The sequence below is a fragment of the Mandrillus leucophaeus genome, unplaced genomic scaffold (assembly GCF_000951045.1).
Source record: "Mandrillus leucophaeus isolate KB7577 unplaced genomic scaffold, Mleu.le_1.0 Scaffold261, whole genome shotgun sequence".
Lineage (NCBI taxonomy): Eukaryota > Metazoa > Chordata > Mammalia > Primates > Cercopithecidae > Mandrillus > Mandrillus leucophaeus.
This window is the reverse complement of record NW_012102710.1, coordinates 2,716,579-2,723,961: the sequence shown is the minus strand read 5'-3', so window position 1 is coordinate 2,723,961 and position 7,383 is coordinate 2,716,579. Positions and strand designations below refer to the sequence as shown.

The 7,383-nt window shown below is 38.3% G+C and overlaps 1 long non-coding RNA gene across 1 annotated transcript in view; it reads left to right on the top strand.

The window, feature by feature from the left end:
* LOC105542538 overlaps positions 1–6,968 on the top strand; it is a 29,167-nt gene extending 22,199 nt beyond the window's left edge. The window contains exon 4 of the long non-coding RNA XR_001006482.1: positions 6,694–6,968. This is a non-coding gene — a long non-coding RNA (uncharacterized LOC105542538). The remainder of the gene's footprint in view (positions 1–6,693) is intronic.
* Positions 6,969–7,383: the final 415 nt, after the last annotated feature.

Genomic DNA, 7,383 nt, shown 5'->3' with positions numbered 1-7,383 from the left:
TTTGGATTTATGTAGACTCCCCAGGCTCCTTCTGAAAAAACAAAAAAAAAAAAAAAAAAAAAAAAGCTTTAAGGGGCTCAGAAGGGGGTTCTCAGATTAAACTCCACACAGGTGAGTGGAAATGGAACCAGTCCAAATGGTAAACAAGCATGTCTCCCTTCTCAGAAGCACCCAGGAACTACAGGCATAAATATGCAATAAAGCTGCACTGAGGGGAGGCAAGCTCATGTTTTATAATGCATTTCTATCTTACACAACATCTGAGATTCCAGGAACAGTCCAGATCATGGCTGTTTGGGTTTTGCTAGGAAGAAAGCATCTTTTTTGTTACTTAGTAAAAGTATGATTGGGAGTTACAGGAATGACTGTGGAAGAGGTTGAGTATGTTGAAAAATACCTTTGTTGTTCCTTTTGCTGTCAAGCTTTGCTATTTAATTTCACATTATACAAACTGCTTAAAAACAAAGGGTTAAAAGGTTCATTCAACAGAGTCCTATGGTCATGAAGTTCACAGGTCTCTAAACCTCAGTTGTCTGTGGATGGTCTCTAACCTTTTATGCTTTTACAGTTTACAGAGTTGACCTTCTCTATTGCATCCGATGTGGATGATGTGGTTATTGTCTCATATCTGCAAAGCACATTAAAGTTTAATGCACACGTTCATGAGATTTCTTTGATTGAATCCTCACCACTGGGAAAACACTGAGAAAGCGTATTTCCCCTTTTACAAGTGAGAAAATATGAGACTCCGGGTAGCTAAGAAAATTGCCCAGTATCTTATAGCAAGGAAGTGACAGACGTGGACACTAAATTCATTCCTTCTAATTTTAAAGTCTTATGCTTGACTTACTCCATTAAAGTAAGTGGTGGGAAGAGGGAAGTTTCCTCTTTCCTTTAGTACTTCCACCTCCTGTACCCTCACCTTTTCTTGGGAGTAGATCTTGATCAGAATCTGCTCACATTGCCTCTGGCTCATGTAACTTTGTCTTTGCATCAGACAGATACATGCCAAATGACAGTACACAAACAACCAACTTTGATGCCTATTGGATGCAGAATTTACCAGGTATCTGGGAGAAGAAAGGATATATAAAATTGAATTAGTCAGTCAAAATAGTTTATCAAGTGCCTATTACATGCTAGACATATGGTATCTGTCTTTTAGAATGTTTGGAGAAAACAGACTTTTATAAATGTATTGATCCACTCATCTTTCCATTCAATCATCAATTAGCTTAAATCGTTTAATTGCTAAATCATATAGTAGCCCCCTCCAAAACCAGATAAATAAAAGAAGAAAATTTAAAAAAACCTCACCAAAGGAAACAAATAAAAACCCTCTGGGCCTAATTTATTCAAATTAGGACTAAAGATTGTCTATTTGAAAGCATATCAGCTCCCTTTACATTTTCTCCATCGCAGCAGGAATCAACTACTCACTCAGACATTTATATCCACAATGTAATGTTAAGTTTGTATAATGACCAGAGCTAGAATTGCCTTGGTTTATTGGACTGCTTTCCTTGCATGCTTTTCTCCGATATTTCATGCCAATGAGTATAACTTCCCTCCAGTATATTTCAATTTTTCTTTTCATTCCTAAAGTGCACAATCTCGACAAACAGGAAAAGCTTTGACAGTAACTCTGAAAGGTTTTTTTTTTTTTTAAAAAAAAAGCTTTTTAAAATTTACTGTTATTTCTAGGTATAGCTATCAGCCTGTACTAGTATACCTATTTGATGTAATTGAATTCTTAGAAAAAATAAAATATACTTCATAAAATGCTGGTGTAAAATCAACTGCAGCAAGCAGTTAAAAAAAAAATCCATCAAAATTTACTAGCATGGAATTTTAAAAAATTTATTGTGTTTTTTATTAGATTTATATTTCAATTTTATGCTTTAATTTCTTATTAAGAGACTGCATAAAAATAAGTATGCAAAGGTCTTAGTTAAACAAGTAGTGAACACAACTGTGTGAATGCATTATGGTAAAAATGAAATATTTGCCAAAAATCTAGGAGACAAATAGAAAGAGCTAACATTTACTGAGACCTTACTAACAACCAGACATAAAATACACTTGCATTACTAATCCTCTTACCTTCCCAACATTTTTGTTGTTTTGTTTTGAGATGGAGTTTTGCTCTTGTCGCCCAGGCTGGAGTGCAATGGCATGGTCTCAGTTCAGTGCAACCTCTGCCTCCCGGCAGTTCTCCTGCCTCAGCCTCTCGAGTAGCTGGGATAACAGGCCCCTGCCCCTACACCCAGCTAATTTTTGTATTTTTAGTAGAGATGGGGTTTCATCATGTTGGCCAGGCTAGTTTAGAACTCCTGACCTCAGATTATCCGCCCACCTTGGCCTCCCAAAGTGCTGGGATTACAGGCGTGAGCCACTGTGCCCAGCCCAACTATTCTTTAAGACAGGCAGCACTGTTACCTCATTTTACAGTCTGACCATTTTGGCATATGGAAATTATGGAATTCCTGCAAGGGCACTGAGCTAGTCCGTGCCAGAGCAGAGATTTGGGAATTCAAAGCCAGCTTGTCTGAATCTGGCTGTTACTATTGTTATCAAGCCGTCTTGGGTCTGTTGAGATTCACCAATCACCTAATTTGGAAAAGGCACTTTCGTTTCCCCTTCCCTTAGCTTCTTTCTTCAACAAAGAATGAAACATTTAGGGACTATTTAAAACACATTAGATACAAAACTAAGCTACTAGCTTCTTTGTATCTACGGAAGTGTTGAAACAGGTTTTTCAAGAAGGAGTGAGTGAAATGTGAGAGTTGATGGGACCCCTACACATGGCCAAGTTTAAAGACAAATAGAACAAAGTCAATTATTGGGCACAGAAGCAGCATATCTGTGCCCAAGTTAAATTAAAGTAATAAAGGATAGTGGAAAGTAGATGAAGTTTGAATTGAGGTACAGGTGGACTGCAAAAGTAGTGTAGAAAGATAAACAGAAAAAAGAAAAAAGGTGGGTGAAGACAACTGCACATATTGAAGAAGCTGAAAACAGTGGGTTAGTGGGCGTAAGGATTACATTCCTCTAGAAAGAATTGGACTAAGGGAGAAAGTTGTTAACAGATAACCTTCTAATCCCCAATAGGAACTGGATTTCAACTCACCGTGACTTGGCTTCCATTATTTGATGCAGCAGGCCCCCTAAGAGCGGGTTCTCTCCTGCAGCATCTATCACTTTAAATTTCCTAAGAAATTATTTCCTGACTTCATTACTTGGCAGATGTTTTAGTTTCCTATTGCTCCTGTAACAAAGTATCACAAAATTTGTGGCCTAAAACAGTCTAAATTTAATGTTTCCCAGTTCTGGAGTCCAGAAGTCCAAGATCAAGGTGTTGGGAGGGCTGATTTCTTCTGGAGATTCTGAAGGAGAATCTGTTCCAGGCCTCTCTCCTAGTCTCTGGTGGCTGTAGACGAACGGCCTTTGCTATTCCTTGGTTTGTAGATGTATCACTCCAATCTCTGGCTCTATCTTCACATGGCCTTCCCTCATTGTGTCTATATGTCTTTGTATATTCACATGATAGTATTCCTGTGTTTCTGTGTCTGTGTTCAAATTTTTCCCTTGTTAGGACGCTAGTCATATTAAATTAATGCACAATGTAATGACCTCATATTAATCTAATCAAATCTGCAAAAACCCTACGTCCAAAGAAGATCACCTGTGCAGATACCGCGGGTTAGGACTTCAACACGTGTTTTTGGGAGGACACGATTTGACTCCGGACAGTGGGGTGAGATCTGATGTTTCACTACCTGCTAGTTTTTCATATTTTACATCTGACAAAACCAAGTCTTAAGATATTCAAACATCAGGTTTTATTGGCATGATTTGATCCCAGGCCCAAGTCCTAATGAAATTTTTCTTAGTATACCATTCTGGAAAACTTCTTTTTAGCTAATGCTCATGGGGTCCCCTAAAAAGCCATGGTAAAAGATGTGGTTTAGGGAATGGGGCTAAGGAAGGTGAGAGTTGGGGTAACAATTATCTCTATTGGTATCAATGGTACTTTACACCACCTGGTACTGAGTAGACACCCAATATCTGTTTCATCAATGCAGAAAATCACACAAAGCATCAAGGACACTGATAGCAATGAAGGACTGCTTTTGATAATTCAAATATCTCACCAATAATTTTTGCACTCTCCTCCTGGTACACTGTATAGCACACTTATCTGAAAATTGGCTTCCAGATTCAATTTCTCACTAGAGGTCTGCCTTCACTTCACCACTTAATAGAAAGCTCTACAGGATGCCTTACTTTTCTGTTCTAAAGCACTATCTTTAGAACAGAAGCTACAGAATAAAAGAGATCTGGTGTCAAACCCCAGCCCATTTCCTTGCTGGCTTTGTGATCTTGTGTAACATATATTAATCTTTCTTAACCTCGGCTTCTTCATCTATAAAGTAAAGACAAAGATAGCACCTGTGAGGATTAAATGAGCAAATCTAATGTAAAGTGTTAGAGAATAAAACCTGGTCAACAGAATGTGGTGTGTTGTTATCATCATAAGTATTCCATGTACTTGACTTGATACATTGTATGTGATTTTACACATAATGTTCATAACATTTTTTGAGGTAGGTGCTACTTTTATCCCCATTTTGCAGACAGGAACTGACACAGAGGGGCTGAGGACCTAGGTTAAGCATTGATGGCTTCAGAGGAGTAGTGAAAGGGATGGGACAGGTCCGGCTTAGGCGTGTCTGACTCTAAAGACTTGTTTTTTAACCTCCTTATCCTAATATGTTGTATTATTTTAGGAAACCCAAAGAAATATGTTTTGGTTTAACACCAGACAGAAAACAGTCTGAATTTAACTTCACAGTGTTTGTTCAGATATTGACTTCTCAGACACAAGTAGAATAAAAACTAATAAATAAGCAAACAAACAAACAAACCTGCTTTTCCTTAGTGGGAAGTGAACATGGCTAGAAACCATCTGCATCTCACTCCTACCTCAGCTCAACCCCTTTCCCATGACACTGTCAGGACTCTCATTGCCTCTCCTGCGTAAAACAATGGCCCTTTGGGTAACCACCAGCATGCAGGAACAGCAAGGTTCCAAATGGGATCCTGGCTAGTTTCAGTTACAAGGAGATTTTAAGCAATTCAACAAAGCATGATATACATACAGGGATCAAAAACAAGTGGGAAAAGTAGGGTGAAGAATCACTGGCAAACGAGTTACCAAATATGAACACAAGGGATATGTAAAAACAGTTATCCAAATCCAAAAGGAGCTGCAGAAATAAGGAGGGACTTCTGGAGGAAACCATTTGTGAATGGCTTTGATTTAGTTCCCCTGGTGTCCCCTCTGCAGCTCTGTAAAGTAGCAGACTTCAGAGTTTAGAATCAGATATCAATGCGTCAAGGGCATTCACAGGAACCTCAGTTCCAATAGCCACCTGCTATGGTCTGAATGTCCCCCAAAACGTCTGTATTGGAAACTTATTCCCAATGCAACAGCATTGGGAGTTGGGTCCTAATAAGAAGTCTTTATGTCATGAGGCTTCCTTCCTCATGAATAGATATTGCCACAGTAGAAAGTGTTCATGGGAGTGGGTTCACTCTCTTCTACTCTTCTGCCATACAAGGACATAACTTTGGTCTCTGCCTGTCTTTTTACTTGGCACGTAAGCAGGCAGCAAGAGGGCCCTCACCAGACACCAGACACCACAGATGCTGGTGCCTTGATCTTGGACTTTCCAGACTCCAGAACTGTGACAGATAAATCCCTTTTCTTTATAAAGTTACAGTTTATAAAGTGACAGTCCCCAGTCATCTGTTATGGCAGCCCAAAGCACACTATGACACCAGCTCTTCCCTACTCACTTGTCTGACCACCTCAGAGGGACAATCAACATGAGGTCAAATGCATTTACCTTGAGGATGCTACAAAACATAAACACTACCTACTGACATAGAATGTGTGAACCTACCTTCCCATAAGAAATTAAAGCATTTTGGTCTGCACTAAAAGTAGAATTCAATTATTATATGAAGACCTATGATGAAGGAATAAAAGAAGAGATATGTAATGAATACGAGTCACAAGAGTACATTGGTGAACTTGGTTTCAGTTATCCCAAGCATCAAGAGAGTTAGGGCTCTGAATTTTGTTAAAACTAGTTTATTGCATATTTTAATGGAGGAGGTGATAAAGGCTGTAAATGTTCTGCATATTTAGTACTACTTACTTTAAAAAAACTTGAAATATAATTTTGTGTATTTAATATAGGTGGATGATTAAGTCAGTGAAAAATTTGAAAGAGGTTCTTTGATCTGCTTTTTCAGATTAAAGAATTTGGTAAATCAGATGACTAAACAACCAACAACTTTAAACCCTCAACTAAAATTTTATACTGTTATGACAGATATATGGATTCACCAAACTTGATGCTGTAAAATGACAACATATATTTCAATTCTGCTGATTGGTTTCAGAAAGTAAAGCCACTCAGGAGAAAGCTGGACATGAGGATTGAACAGATGGTGACTTGAGACTGCAGCCAATTCCCATTGCTAAACTACCCTGAAGTCAATGGAATCACAGCTGTCAAAGAATTGTAGAGCTATTCAGTGGAAATGAAAACCTAATTGCAGAAACAATTCATAGGTTTGATGGGCATGAATCACACCTTATATTTTTGTGTCTGCCTTTAGGTTCCAACTCTATGGGTATATCTCAGTCATTTAGCATCTGCTCCATCTTTGAGACTGAGTTTCCAGAAGACCTGATTCAACCAGAAGCAAAAGACAGTGGCCAAGAAGATGGCACAGCATAAGAATTTGGGAAATGGATAAAAACATCCCAGAGACACACAACAATTAGTAACCATGTGAACAGATTCTGTAATATTGTGTCTGTTGGGCTCTGCGGGAAGGTATTCCCTTTGGAAATGACTGAAATGGAGATTTTGAACCACTTTCAATGATACAAGTTTGGGGTTAACATGGAGAAGGCGCTTCACAGAATACACCATGTTTCAATAACTGTATTCTTGTTGAATTGTTCAAAATTGGCCAGTGACTAATATTAGGCCTCTAAGAACAAAATTCATTAGGTTTATTTAGCCTGTTTTTGTATTACTACTACAAAATCCAATAGTTTAAATAGCTAGCTGAATACTTTTGATGTTAAAGAGCAAAATTCCATGAAGATTTTAGAGCAAGACAGCTACCGCTGAGAATAAACAATGCAGATTTGTGGTAAAGTGCAATGAATTTGTTGAACTGCCAAGGCTTCTGATCATCACTGTTGAAACAGTAATGCTGACTGCTATCTGAGCTTTCTCATTGCCAACTATTAAGAATGTCTGGATTATCCAGATGTTGCAACACAGTTGCGTTTTT